Consider the following 14,987-nt stretch of genomic DNA (forward strand, 5'->3'; position numbering starts at 1 on the left):
TGCAACGGGTAAAGCAGGGGGGCCGTGCTGCTGCTGTAAAGGTTGTTAACATATACTCAAGAGATCCTAGGAAGAGGCACACCCCCAGCTACAGAGGAAGGCAAAAACCCCCACAGTCCATACCAATCTGATCATGGGGTAAAATTCTTTCCTTCCCCCAAATATGGTGATCGGTTTGACTCTGAGCACAGGGGCAAGACCCTCTAGCTTGAAATCTTTGGTTTTAAGTCTCAGCAGGAGCACTGACACACCTCAGTCAAAATTCCCAGCCTTGGCTGAAACCAACACCCAATACATCTGAGGAAGGCTTAAAAAACAAAAAAAAACACTTCTGACACATGTAGCACCAGGGATTTGGGGGACAGGGGGTTCTACATGTGTCAGAAGCCTCATGTGGCATGTATAATACATAAAAGTAACTATATAATGAGTGCACAGTGTACTGTGCAGAGGAGGTAGCCTTAAACAAGCTTTCATTATATAACCATATTTTAGGCTCCCCTCCTACTCCTCCCATATACTCTTACATTGTAGATAAGTTTGATCTGAAAATTGCCAGACTTGCTGTGCAGGCCAAAGAGAATGTACCCTGCGGAGTCCAAAGAAAATTCAATCTTTTTTGAATTACAGGTCATTAAAATGGTATCCCAATTTAAAACGCTGACTTTAACATTTGCTTGTCCCTCTTTAGCTCACAAATAGATGGTTGTTCCATGTTTATGAGGTGACTTTTCCAAACCTGAGAGGCCCACAGAAATACAATTTTGCCTTTAATATTTTGTTATGGACAGCGTATCAAAGTTCTCCTCTGATTAAATGCAGGGGGTCTAATCTCTCCCCATGGAGTCCTGCCACCAATATCTGGAGGAGAAATATAAAAAAATGAGAATGTCAGGGATAACTTTCAGGAAGAATGTGGACTAATGGATATGGATGGGAAAAACACACTGGAATCCTGCCAAATTGCTGAGACTAAGTTTGAGTGCAAGCTAGAAATTTTGGGGAGCAAAATATCATTTTGCTATCATTATTATATCATTTTGCTGTTACGGCAGCTGGTTGATGTGGTGCCACTGTCTTACTGGGAAAGTGTAAATATTTATTAAAATGCAACTAATATAACTTGCACTGAAAATCCAACCTCAGTGCTAAGTCACCTAATGCCTTCTAGATATGCTTTTCAAATAAAAGTGGCTGCTTTTAAATGTGTTGAAAGACAAACCTGGTGCCATCTGACAGTGAGAGGTAGGTGAAAATGATTTTCCCCAGGTGGTGTTTGAAAGGGAGGTTGGATTGTAATAAGCCTCAAAGGTGAATTATTGCAATGTTCTCTCTCTTCTCTGTACTCTGCTCTGAGGAGTAAATGAGGAAAATTCTCTTTTCAAGATCTTTGGACATTAGAGGGCACCATCACCTCACATATCGATGACATCATTCACTGGTGCTAAAAAAATCTGAGCCTAGGAGCAACCCCCTCTTTTCTTGTTATCAGAAATAAACTCACGGCAAACAGTTCCAACCCTTGAAGGAGCTTTAGAAAAAAGTTTCAACCTTAGTGTAGAGAGGCAAATGAGAGGCCCACCAATGCCCCAGTCCAGATGCAGCTTCTGTAAACGCTAAGAGCACACAGAGGATAAAACATGTTCTGTTGCCCACCCTTTTATCTTGCAAACCTTCACATCTGTAGAAATTCCAGTTAGCTTGTCATCCTGGAAGGTTCGTTGTACCGATGCTTAGTGTAATCTCTTTGATAATAAATAAAAGAATTTTAAAATGGGAAGACTTTACAATTGTGATAGAATTACCAAAAAACCCTGTAAAGCACTCAGATACTTCCACACTATCAGCAATCCTGGCATATACTATCAGAGCCTGCTTAATCACACATCTCAGAGAACAGTGACACTCCTACTCCTGGCACCAAAACTTTTCCCCACCTGTGTAAAAACCACACGGTGCGGGGAGAAGGTGATAGATTTAGTTTGACAAAGAAAAAAAAATACACAGTTCATGCTTGGCCAAATGGATCTTATTCTATCCTTGCATGAAAATTGCATGCACTCTATATTTTTATTGTTTTTGTGGATAAACAGATGACTTCAGAGCTCAGGCACAGTGGATCCTTAATGGCAACTGATTTAAGGGCTTGACTGCCTCGACCCTCCACATTTATCAAGATCCTTTTTCACAGGCATGCCCCTTGTGTAACAACATCATCTTTACTTTCTTAGCACTTATTTTAATCTCAACATTTCTGTTGGGTTGTTTTTTTCAGGGACGCGGTTGCTTATTTGTTTTTATTCTAGAACAACATTTTTTTTGCCTGGTTGTTGCTGCATTTGAAGGAATTTTCTTCAGAGCCGTAAACCCCGCCTATCAGTAGCATAAAACAGGAAAGTTTTCATAAAAAAGCAGGTTTGAACCACTCTGTGGGCATTTGTACATGTGCTTGCGCCACAGCACAAGCATGCATACACTTTTTAAATCCTTTTAAAAGGATCCGGCGCTGTGGTGCATGCATTTGTATAAATGGCAAAATGCGTGTCAGCACTAAGAAGATGGCGGTGATGCACTTTTGAACTAAAACACTATTGATGTGCTTTAGTTCAAAAGTGCAGTGCCACCATTTTCCATGCGCTGATGCACATAATGCCACTTATACAACTGCACATGACGCAGCGCAATACGCATCAGCTCACATGCAGAGCAGACTCAATTAATAGAGTCTGCTCTGACACATCGGATTGCTGGCACTGCGGCACAAAAAGGTATAAACTCTCTGTAAGCCTTGAGCAAAGGCTTACATGTGGACTCAGTTCACAAGCTATGCTCTGAGCTCATGTTTTTGGTCAAAAATGGGGCAAAAAAATCAGAAATAGCAGCGGCTTTAATTCCATCTACTAGGAACAACATACCCCTTCCAGCCAGGAAGAATTACTGCTAGGAGAGCATGCCTATACAGGACATTTACTGTGAAGCTGCCTAATTAGCTCTGCATTAAACATCTCCACATCTACGCGTGTAACCCCCTTAGGCCGCAGTAAACCAATAAACTCCACCACAGGCTAGTGCTTGTAAATACAAGTACTATCCTGTGGCAGAGATGTTTAGTGTGCAGCAATGCACATGTAGATGCTGACGGGACTGGCTGGGGCACAAGACTGACTATCCCCACACTGGAACACCTTTGTGCCCCAGCTGGCCTGTCCGCAGCATGTTGAGGAGGTCGGAGAAGCCCTGGACTGGCAGGCTGACTCCCCAGGTCCCCTGTCAGCCAGGGCTGCTCCAAACTGGCTCAGCGTGCTGCAGTCCTGGGCATACATTCAAATGTGGGACCTGGAAGCAATAAAATCTGGAGCAATACGTGCCGGATTTATTTCTATGCATTAATAGCACATGTAGATCTGCTCAGAGTTAGCCAATGCCATAATATCTGAAAAAGGTAGACAGTAGGCAGGAAGAGCTATAAAATAATAGTTATGTTCATACATTGAACAGTCACTGGAGAAAAGCTCCCAGAGAAACAGTATAGTCCAATGGGTAGAGGACTGAATTATAAATCAGGAGCCCGTGTTATATTCCTGACTCTGCCACTGATCCACTGTTTGACCTTGCATGAGTCACTTCACCTCTCTGTTTCCATTTACACTCTTTGTCTATTTATATTGTAAGCTTTCCAAGGGGGAGTGGTTTCTTTGCTCTAATACATTATACTTAACACAATAGGGTCTTGATCTCAGTCAAAAGATTTAAACACTTTTGAAACACAAATAATTAATATGAATCTTAATTGCCACAATAGAGGACATGAAGAATCTCCAGCAAAACCGACACAAGACACTGAGATTTTAGTATATCATGCATAAAAAAGATATGTTACTTTGGGACTATTATAATGAATGAAAACAAAATAGTGCTAGACATTTACATGTAAGGCTAGGTCTCTGAACTATAAACAAATCTTTCTAAAATTCCTGCAAAAGAGAACATTTTTATGGTATAAGATAAGCAAAGGGCACAGAGAACGTTAAACAAAAAAATCAAAATATGAAAATCCACATCATGACAAGGAATGATAAAGAGCAGTAAGTATAATGGTAAACTATGACTTTCAGTACAAAAAGAACCTAGCTAAAAAAGGGACAAATCCATTTACATCCAAATTCCAAAAAAGATATCCATAAATCTTGGCCTATCGACGATGAAAGACAGAACAGGAAGTCTAATCCAAAACCAGAAGTAAATGGAGCAGTGGCATGAACTAGCAGGGTGATAGGGGCAATTGCCCTGGACACCAATTGTGGGGAAAGGGAGAAAAAAAAGTGGCTGCTGTTGGCAGCTACCTGTTCATGCTTGGGGCATCAACAGAAAGTCACCATTTCCACTTTACCACAAACACCCAGCTTGTCTCTACACTGCTGAAATGGAGAATTTCATCTCCAGTCAAAGATGACTAATAAGTCACCAGAAAGTGTCATCTTCTGTGGTAAACCTACTGCAGAGTTGAGGCACTGTTTGTAAAGTGTGATTTTTCTCCATGGTTTTTCATTTACCACAACCCTGTCAGTTAGGCTTGCTCAACGTGCATGAAGATAGACTAAATTGCACGGAGGATCCTGGAACTTATACAAGATTCAAAATTAGTGGCTATGAATCAGGTTGCAAACAGCACTAGTGCATTTAGCAATGACTCCAATCTATGGAAAGTCTTACATCCAACAAAAAGAAAAGGTTATTACTAAGGGGAAACCTATGGCCCAAGGTGTGCTGGTGGACTATACAATATACCCAGTTACATTCACAGCTCAATGGTTCTCAACCTTTTTAGACTCAAGGCCTCCCTCGAAAAATCTTGGCTTTCACTTGTTTTTTTGACTATGGAAAAATAAAAGTAATTCTTCTGTTACAAAGAACTCAAGGGGCACATCCAGACAAGCGCAGAAGTTTGTTTCCCCAGGAACAAGTAGCAGTGGCACACCTTATGCCTCTGGTGTGCTGCAGGTTACCTTAGGTGAGGTAGGGGAGGCAGGAGCCAGCAGCTGTTTTGGCCCCAGCAGACTTACCTGGAGTGCTGGGGGCCTCCCAGGGCTGCAGCCATGGCAGGAAGCCTATTCAGTAGCCAGAGCATGGCTCCAGCCAGTCAGACTCCGATTTTGGGTGGCATGCGCTGCCATGCGCACCACCCCAATTTTTTCTGGACTGGGTATTTTTGACCCTGGGATCTCCTGGGGTCAACACCCTCCCCCCCTGCAAAGTAGCAGTGCAAGGAATGCTTGCATGTGCAGTGTTTGGTGCCACAGACAGGTCTGCAGTGCCACATACCGTACATCTGTGCTCGTCTGGATGCACCCAAGAAGGCCACAATAGGTCAGAATTTTTTTGATACTACAGATTCCTATTTGAAATTTCCAAGTTTATCTTGTAACTCATGTGTGTGCCTTTGCACCCTTAAGAGTGCTAATATTGTGCAGCACCCCATTGCACTTTTAAAGTATCTTGTGTCACCCTGATTGAGAATCACTGAACAAGCTGCTTGGTGTGGCTCTAATGATACAAAGTATCTGTAAAATCAGTTCCTTGGTCAGTTAACAACAGAGATCAAAGCTGGTTTCCTAGGTGGACTAGAACCAAACATTGGGCCACACCTAAAAAAAAATACAAAAAACCCCAAAGAATTAGTTGACAGATGAAACATTTTCATTAGGTTTTAATTTCTTCACAGATTTTGTTCTAGTTTTTCAACTGAAAATAGTCCATTCAAATCAAACAAAGTCTAAAGAAAGCCATTTGAGTTTGTCTCTTTTTTTCAAATTCACTCCCCACGCACACTGGTAGCACAAAAACTAACACATTCTGTTTAGAGTCTGTATGATCCCAATTAAAATAATTTAATTTCAATTTTCAAGAAATCAGAAAGTTTTGAGTATGAAAGTTTTTCATTGGTCAAAAATCCATTTGTTACTGAAAAAGCTTTCATGGAGAGTTTTTGACAACCCTGCTTAAATATTTACCTTTTGTTATATTTGGGTCCTTTAAGCAGCATAGAGAATAATAAGCAAGTTATACCGTGTGGTTCAAAATTGTCACTGATATAAACAGCAAATTACTTTTGCTCATATGTAAAATGCCAAACAAATATTTATTGTTCTATGTCTTTAGTTGTTTCAAGTTTAAGTACTTATATTTATTTTGTTTTATGTTTAGAGTTTTCATATACAATGCATTTTGGATAAATATAGTAACTTTACACATAAGAAGTACACTTGAAAAATAGCCTAAAGCATAGGCCTTTTAGGCTTTTAGCAGAGTTTATCAGGTTTGTTCAGTTTACAGTATAGAGACTTGTTTCTGCTAGCTGATAGCCCACCAAATCCAGTCTGGCATCTGACAATCAAACTGGGTTCATTCCAGTGTGAGACTAGTTAGAAGTAATAGAAGTAAAGCAATCGCCCAATTGCTTTGCAAATCTTTAATGGTGCACAAGCCAAAAAGGAGTGGAATATTCCCCACCACTGCCCTGCAGAGCCAAATCAGTTAATAGGAGTAAAAGCTGGTTAAAACTATATTGTCAGCAACCGAAGCAAATACAGTTGTGACTGAAATGATAAGCAGGTCTTCTGAATAAAAATGTGGTTTTCTTATGCATTGTTTTGACCATATCTGTACTTTAATTATTCTGCTCAGTATTCTGTTTACTTTCCTTTCCTGAAACACAGAGAAAAGGCCTTTTTAAAATTCAACCAGAAGTTTATGGGCCTGGTGATAAGAACTCTTGGGTAACATTTTATGACTTATGTTAGGCAAACAGTCAGACTAGATGACCATACTGCTCCCTTCCGACCTTGTAATCTATGAAAACACTAGATTAAATGTATATTCATGGGAACAGCGTTAACCTGTCAGGTCAACCAGGATTGCTCTCCATCTCCAAAAGGAAGATAATGATGGATGTTTTTAGTGCTAGTAGAATTAGCTACCTTGACAGTGAGGGTCACAATGGAGTCACTGTTGCTATCACTGTCCACAAAGCCTTGATTAAGTCTCAGTGCAAGGAGACATGATAAAGGGATGCAATTGCTGAGAGTAGGATAGGAAAGGTGAACATTTCACTGCAAAAATGCTTCCTTTACCAAAGCCTCAGCATCTGGGCTCTAACTATAGAACTATTCCAGCTAGTAGGGGAGATGGAAAGTGAAGAGACCTCAGAGGGTTCAAAGACTGGAGAATCCTTTTTGTCTTAACAGATCCACAGCATCCCACAAGTGACATATGAACAGCTTTTATAATAGTGGATAATGGTGGAAAATACCTTGTGTAGACTAAAACATAGCTTTTGAGAGTCTTCCACATGCTTTTAAATATCAGCCTGCACAGTTTGCGCCTATTCCTTCAGACATCAGGGATATATTAAATGATAGGCAAACACAGAAAACAATTGAGTTTAACCTTCTTCTTGCCCCACCACCACCTTCTTGAATGAATCTGCTCATAGTTCTAGCAAATTTGTGTAGACTCCCTCCAAGACACCACTGTCCAGCAACACTGTTATTCTTACCCTAATGTTCCTTACCAGAATGCCATGGGATGCAATGGTAGAGTGGTTAAGATGTCTTGCTATGCCTCTAGGAGCTTGAGTCCTGAGCCTTGCACTGAAGACTGTCCCAGCTGACCCAGCTATAAATGGGCATCTGGTTGGGAAGTCATAGTTTCATAGTTGCTAGGGTTGGAAGGGACCTGAGCAGGTCATCAAGTCCGACCCCCTGCCATGGCAGGAAAGAGTACTGAGATCAAATGACCCCGGCAAGGTGTCTATCTAGCCTCCCTTTGAAGGCTCCCAGGGTAGGGGCGAGCACCACTTCCCTTGGAAGTTGGTTCTAGATCCTAGCCACCCTGACTGTGAAGTAGCACCTCCTGAATCTATTCTCAGTCAGCTAATGGCCGTTATTCCTCATTACTCCCGGTAGTGCTCGGGGGAACAGGGACTCTCCCATAGCCTGCTGCTCCCCCTTGGCCAGTTTGTAGATGGCCACCAGATCCCCTCTCAGCCTTGTCTTGTGGAAGCTGAACAGGTTCAGGTCCCATAGCCTCCCAACTGCAGCCTGACCAATGTCGCATAGAGGGGGAGGATCACCTCCTTGGACCTGCTTGTGATACATTTATGGATGCATGACAAGGTGCGGTTAGCCTTACTGACCGCATCCCCACACTGTCAGCCCATGTTCATTTTGGAATCAATAATGACACCAAGATCCTTTTCTGCCTCTGCACTGATGAGAAGGGAATTCTCCAGCCTGTAGGTCTGCTGCTGGTTCTTCCTCCCCAGGTGCAGCACCTTGCACTTGTCAGTATTGAAACTCATCCTGTTTCTCATCCACCCACCCCTGTAACCTGTCCAGATCTAGTTGTAGCCTGTCCCTCTCTTCTAGTGTGTCCTCTTCTCCCCACATCTTAGTGTCATCCGCGAATCTGAACAAGGTGCTTTTCACCCCCTCGTCCAAGTCGCCGATGAAGACATTGAACAGTGCGGGCCTGATGACCGAGCCCTGGGGGACCCCACTGCCCACATCTCTCCAGGTCAAAAATGACCCATCCACCATCGCTTTCTGGGTGCGGCCCTCCAGCCAATTTGCAACCCATCTGACTGTGTAGGCATCAACGCCACAGTTGCCTAATTTTTTAATGAGAATGGGGTGAGAGACAGTGTCAAAGGCCTTCCTAAAGTCCAGAAAGGCTACGTCCACCACGACACCTGCATCCGAGGATTTTGTGACCTGATCATAGAAGGCCACCAGGTTGGTCTGACAGGACCTGCCTCAAATGAACCCATGTTTGTTGCCCCTAAATCTAATCTCTTCTGCTGGTCCCTTGCAGATGCGCTCCTGGATAATTTTCTCAAAGAGCTTCCCCAGGACCGAGGTAAGACTAATGGGCCTGTAGTTTCCTGGGTCCTCCTTCCTCCCTTTTTTGAAAATGGGGACCACACTGGCCCTTTTCCAGTCCTCCGGCACCTCGCCAGAGCCCCATGAGCGCTCGTAAAGCCGTGCCAGGGGTCCCGCAATGACCTCTGCTAATTCCCTCAGCACTCTGGGGTGGAGATCGTCAGGACCTGCTGATCTGAACACATCCAGTTCCTCCAGAAGTTCCCTTACTAGGTCCTCACTGACCCTGGGCCTGGCTGCGCCTCCCCTGGGTCCGTCGGGAATCCCAGTGTGGGGGATGCCCCGGTCCCTGCTCAAAAAGATGAGGAGACTGCTTGTGATGCAGCTCTGTAGCTCCTTTGTTTGTCACTAGCTAGAGAAGTTGGACTGCCTTAATCATGGTAGCCTGACAACTGGCTGACTGATGTTACTGAAATCCTCTGGGATGGAGGATTTAAGGGATTTTCTTTCCAGAACTGATTTGTGAACACTATAACCCCTTTCCAGTTAGGAACATAGGACTGGTTAAAGGGCCTCCTCTTCCCTAAGTCCACAGACAAGAAGTTATCCAAAGTCCTAAAAGCATACTATGAAAATGAAACCAAACACACCAGAAGTACCCCGTGAACCACAAAAGTACGGCAGTAACTCTCAAAACACCCTGTCAACCTCAGTTGAACTTTTAAAATGTCCTAGGACTACAAGCAATGTCAGATGGTCCTGGGGACAGTAAATTGCCCATTGCAATCATTGTGATATACTGTGAGTCTGTGAATGCACCAGGGAAGATTGCTTGTAATTTATAACAAAACCTGAAGTAATGTAGTGCCTTATGCAGCCACTTCTGCTTTTCCTGTCCATACAAATAAACTTTGCTATTTTGTGCAACCGCAGGACTAATACTACTATTATGATTTTTCATGAAGCACCACAAGACTTACCAGAGAAGAAACGGAAGCATCTCAACTGCTTGTTTTTGTTATCTCTGTTGAATTGTGAAAATTTGAAAGCCTACTTCAGGCATGCCAAATACATGTCGTTTAGGTTGAAGCATTCCATTTAGTTTTCTAGGAAAACGATCCGTCCTCAGAGAGACATGCTTTTCCTTTTGTCTTACATCACTAGTGTATGGAGCTATTTCAGGAGGGTCCTGCTTTCTTTCCAGGAAGCAACACCTATTGAATCTTTCTTTCTCTCTCTCTCGCTTTCTCCTTGGACCAACGTAGCCTCTTCCTTGGAGAAAACAGATCAAGGGAAAAATCAGGTGAGGGAGTTCTGAGAAATAGATCTCCAATACAGCTAGTGGTGCTGGGCTTAGGTCATTGGCTGACTTCTTCCCAAGACTTGAGGGAGGAGCAGAACTGGATCCTACACCTCCCCTGCACCCTTTGCCAATGGCCCAGTTTTAAAAAGACACCCAATCAATGCTTATCACTAGGCTGGAGCTGGATTGACATGAACTCCATCAACCATTTTGATGTATTCCTGATGCAAGATTGATAAGTAGAGAGGAATATGCTGTCCACAGAAAGTATGATTTGGTGAGTTACTCCTGCTTCTTCCTTTCTTATCAAAAAACTTTCTGTTTGCATCTTGTCTATTGAGGTATACTAGGCCTGTCCAATTGGTGGCCTGTGGGCTCCATGTGGCCCACTAGGGGTTAAATTGTGGCTCCCAGGCTACAGCCTGGCAGTTACCAGGTCCCCTACCAATCCCCTTGCTTTGCCAGAGGTAACCAGGATCTCCAGGCTTCCTCCCCCACTACAGGGGATGGGGCAGTTTAGCATGGCACAGCCTGCAGCGCTGGGGGAGCCTATGGCTTGGGGTGCCTGAGAGGTACAAAACAGAGGGGAAGCCTGTGACCAGGGAGCTTAGGGTGAGGTAGGGGTCCAGGCACACACTGCACCAGGGGGGGCATGCGGTGCACAGCTCCAACAGTGTAGCCTCTGCCTCTTATAAGTTGGACGTCCTTGAGGTATACTGTTAGTGCTAGTGAATCATGGTAGCCTTTTTATGAACTGTACATCAAACAATATCTGGAGACCATCTTCCAAATGGCCAAATGACTTTCTTAAAGTGAATTACAATGATGAAAGCCCATGAAATAGCATTGCTCCTTAACTCTCAATGCTACGCTTTAGGAATTCAAGGGTCTTTGACAAGACCATGGCATATTCAGTTAGCTCTTAAATTAATTTGTATGCCCAGAAGAGTTACCCATACCTATGATCCTTACTAAACTCATCCATACATATTGTGTATACCACCACATTCCCATGCCATTCCAACATTGTCAGAAGACCATCTAATCATCCTTTGACAATATTGCCTACTAACATGTCCAAAGAGTAAAGAAAGTTGCTGCCTGAAGAAATAAAGACCCCGGTATTCATTCTGAAGCTGCTTCAACCCCTCTAGTTTATATTGCTCACTGAAAAAGCTAAGTGGTTGAGTATCCCCTTGGGCCAGAAAAAGCTGCATTCGAGAGTCTAAACTTCCCTTCAGAATCCTTTTACTCTTCAGTCTGAGTGAAAAATGCATGTTTCTTCAAGAGATGATATACCGGTAGCACCGCATTTGCAACCCTTAGTGATATCTAATTTTTCCCCAGTGTGTCAATGAGGGAAAGAAATGGAGCAGTCTCAGTCTCTATAATCTTCTCTGTCCCCTTGCTTATACAATCTTACGTATTGGCCGATTGTTTCCCTACGCACGAGTCCAGAGACTTCAGCAAATCTGACAGACGTCACAATTCTCCCCCTGAAGAATTAGGTAACACTAAAGACAAGAAATGGTCTCTGTGTCTTGACATAGCCTAAGAAGTGTCTGTCTCCACAGTCAAAGGGATGCTGGCAGCCTTATCCAATGGTCTCACCATCTGTTCCTGCTTCAGGTGATTAATGTCTTCACTGCTAAGGCTTTGAAACCGACAGGCCAGAATGGCTGTTCTGAGGCCTGCTATTTCCTAGCACCGGAGATGAAGATGGGCAGAAGATTGGGAAAGAAGTTGTTTTTGGCCTGATAGAAGGATATTGGAAAGGAAAGGCTTTCCTCCAGCAGGAGGGGACCACATGACTCTTGGAACTAGCAATGGGATAAAGAGCCTTTCATCTCAAGCTGTCCAGACCGGTACTGATCTGCCACAAGTGAGCAATGACTAATCTTACAGCAGCCTAAGGTGATTTGATTTCTCATGCTCGTGTCTTCTACTGTCTGGGTAGATGGTTGCAGTTGCACCCCACCCTTTGATTCCTGATCCAACCAAAGTTTAAAACCAACTATCTGACAGTGGCAGCAGCATTTTTGTTCCAGCAACAGTGAGGGAGTAGTTTTACTTCATGGCTCATTGTAATCTACCCGATTCCTTCTAAATTCCTCATTCTACAGTTGTTAATGACCCTCTCTCCTTTTTTAATGGTTCTGCTCTAAGCTATCCTTTCTTCTGCAGTTCTGTTAGCTGCTCCTGGTAATGTAGCAGGATAATATATTATAATTATATAATATAATTATAATATATAATATATTATATTATATTATATATATTATATATATATTATATAGATAATAATATTATATAGCCCTGCAAGCTGTTTTTAACTCTAGCTAAAATGTGAACTTGGGTGTGGAAACATTAACATTAGTGAATATTACTTCAGGTGTGGAAATAACTTTCAATGAAGCACTGGATGCACAATCCAAAGGTCAAGAAGGCTAGACCTAGTTTTATGAATCAGAAAAAAGAGATGTGCATTTAATTTTAATGAGTACAAGACTAATAAAACAACATACTTGGATTATTTTTGCCTAGTTTGTTGTATTTTTATACATAATATATAACAAATGAATGCTCATTCCAATAGTTATATATGGTTTTGCTTCAATCCCAAACTGAACAATATAGCTGGGGTGGACCCAGGGGGGCAGCAGTGGTGCAGGTGCACCCCCTTTTGATTCACGCTCCACCCACACTTTGAAAGCAAGGGCCCAGGAGAGGCTGCAGCATTTCTACTCAGGCAGTGTTGAAGGAGTCACAGTTAACTACCTGATTCCTGCTAATCTGTCTTCGCTTCACACATACTAACAACCCCCTCTCCTTTTTAACGGTTTTGAAGTTCCACTGAGCAAGTTATCCTTTCTTCTGTCCTAGCCACAGCCAGGGTGCTCAAAAAGGCTAGATTTTGTTTTACGAACCTGAATAAGAGATGTACATTTAACTATAAAGGCCACAAGACTAACAAAACCATTTATTTGGACTATTTTTGCCTAGTTTGTTGTATTTTTTACATTAAATATATAAGCTAGCAAATTAGTACACATTCCAATAAAGTTGTATTTATTTGTACTCCGATTGTAAGCTGAATAATATAGCACTGGGCCTCTAGCATATTAGTAGATGTTCTAGTTTCTCTTCAACTGGAGAAAAATGTGTGTTGTGTTATATCTTCCATCCAGGAAGAGCACACACCAACTGCTGCAGCTTCCTGAGCCTGACAAAGGGTTTTTGAACCCGAAAGCTTGCTTAATAACTATTCTCCAACCATTTGGGTTGGTCTAATAAAAGATATCAAATTCACCCAAGGAACCTTGTCTGCCTATATCCTTAGACTAACACGGCTACAACCTAAACCCCTGTTGTGTTATATGTGATGATGCCCCGCATCACTTGCACCCCCACCTTTTAAAATCCCAGATCTGCCCATGAATATAGCTCTGGGCCTCTAGCTTGTTAGCAAAGCTTCGAGTTTCTTTTTAACTGGAGAAAAATGTGTTGTGTTATATGAGAGGAGGTACCATGCCACCTGCACCCCGCTTTTTGAAACCCTAGATCCACTCATGGATGGTTGAAGTAACTCTTGACACTACAGGTATACCACTCTGTATGGGTTAAATGCCAGTCCCCAGAGCTCAGTCAAGTTGTCACTTCACAAGCACAAACAGGCGCACATTCTCCTTCCCTCCTTGTGAGAAGCAGCAAGAAAACATTTAAAAAAAGGCCACTCAAGACAAGGACTCAGGCTTCATAGAAGAAGTTGCATCACACGTGTAGGTAGTGTGTGCTCCCTAAAATGCAAACGGCTGTAAAGTTGAGCTCTTCCATTGTTGTGTGCTTCTGTGAAGAAAAGCATTAAAGGAAACCCATTGTGGTGACAAGGCCCCTAACGCCTGCATTAAAATTGTGATCATGCCACTGCCCCCATATTAGCACCACAACAAGATTTCCCTCCCTCCAACTCCAGCCCAGAACAATAAAAGGCAGCATTTGCAATGACCTGCAAAAAATGTAAAGCCTGCCTCAGCTGATCCCTGCCAACACAAGAGCGAACTGGTCCATCCCCAGTGGACAAACTCATGTTATGCGAGTTGGGGGGAGGCAAAACACCACATTGGTTTTTCATGTTTCTTTTCTGTGGGGAGTGGGGGGGAAACAACAACCAAAAAACTAGTACGGCAGGGACGCCAGGTAAGAAAGCGAGCGAGCAAGCTCTTCTAAGCATCTTTCAGCCCCTTTGGACCGCTGCCTGCATCCAGCCTTACTCTGCCCCCTGTTTTTCCTGAGGCTTCTTTTCTGCATTGGATGACTGCGTTGTCTATTACTACTGTATTGCCTGTTAACCTCCCTCTCTGCCAAAACCCCCCAAGCTGGATCTTAAGAATGGAAATTAAATGCATGGGGGGTCATTTTCTTTAACTCCCCCCCTCCCCCCAAAAGTTGGATCTTTAGCATGGAAATGAAATGCATTGGGGGGGGGGGTGTCATTTTTTTTAACCCCCTGCCCAAAAGTTGGCTCTTAAGAGTGGGAATGAAATCAATTGGGGGGTGGGGGTGGTCATTTCCTTTAACCTCCCCCCGCAAAAAAACAAAACCCCCCAAGCTGGATCTTAAGAGTGGAAATGAAATGCATGGGGGGAAGGTCATTTTCTTAACTCCTCCCCCTCCAAAAGAAGCTGGATCTTAAGTGTGAAAATCATAGAAATGAACTGAATGGGGGGGATTAATTTCCTTTAACCCCCACACAAAACAACTTGGATCAAGAGTGGAAATTAAATGTATCTGATAGCCGGGGGGGG

At 43.0% G+C, this 14,987-nt stretch overlaps 1 long non-coding RNA gene across 1 annotated transcript in view; it reads right to left on the minus strand.

Moving 5' to 3' along the window:
- Positions 1-270: 270 nt before the first annotated feature.
- Positions 271-14,987, minus strand: part of LOC112550010 — a 16,930-nt gene continuing 2,213 nt past the window's right edge. Inside the window, exons 2-3 of the long non-coding RNA XR_003093673.1 lie at positions 9,860-10,151; positions 271-861 (exon numbers count right to left, since the gene is read on the minus strand). This is a non-coding gene — a long non-coding RNA (uncharacterized LOC112550010). The remainder of the gene's footprint in view (positions 862-9,859; positions 10,152-14,987) is intronic.

This window comes from Alligator sinensis, unplaced genomic scaffold (genome assembly GCF_000455745.1).
Source record: "Alligator sinensis unplaced genomic scaffold, ASM45574v1 scaffold983_1, whole genome shotgun sequence".
Lineage (NCBI taxonomy): Eukaryota > Metazoa > Chordata > Crocodylia > Alligatoridae > Alligator > Alligator sinensis.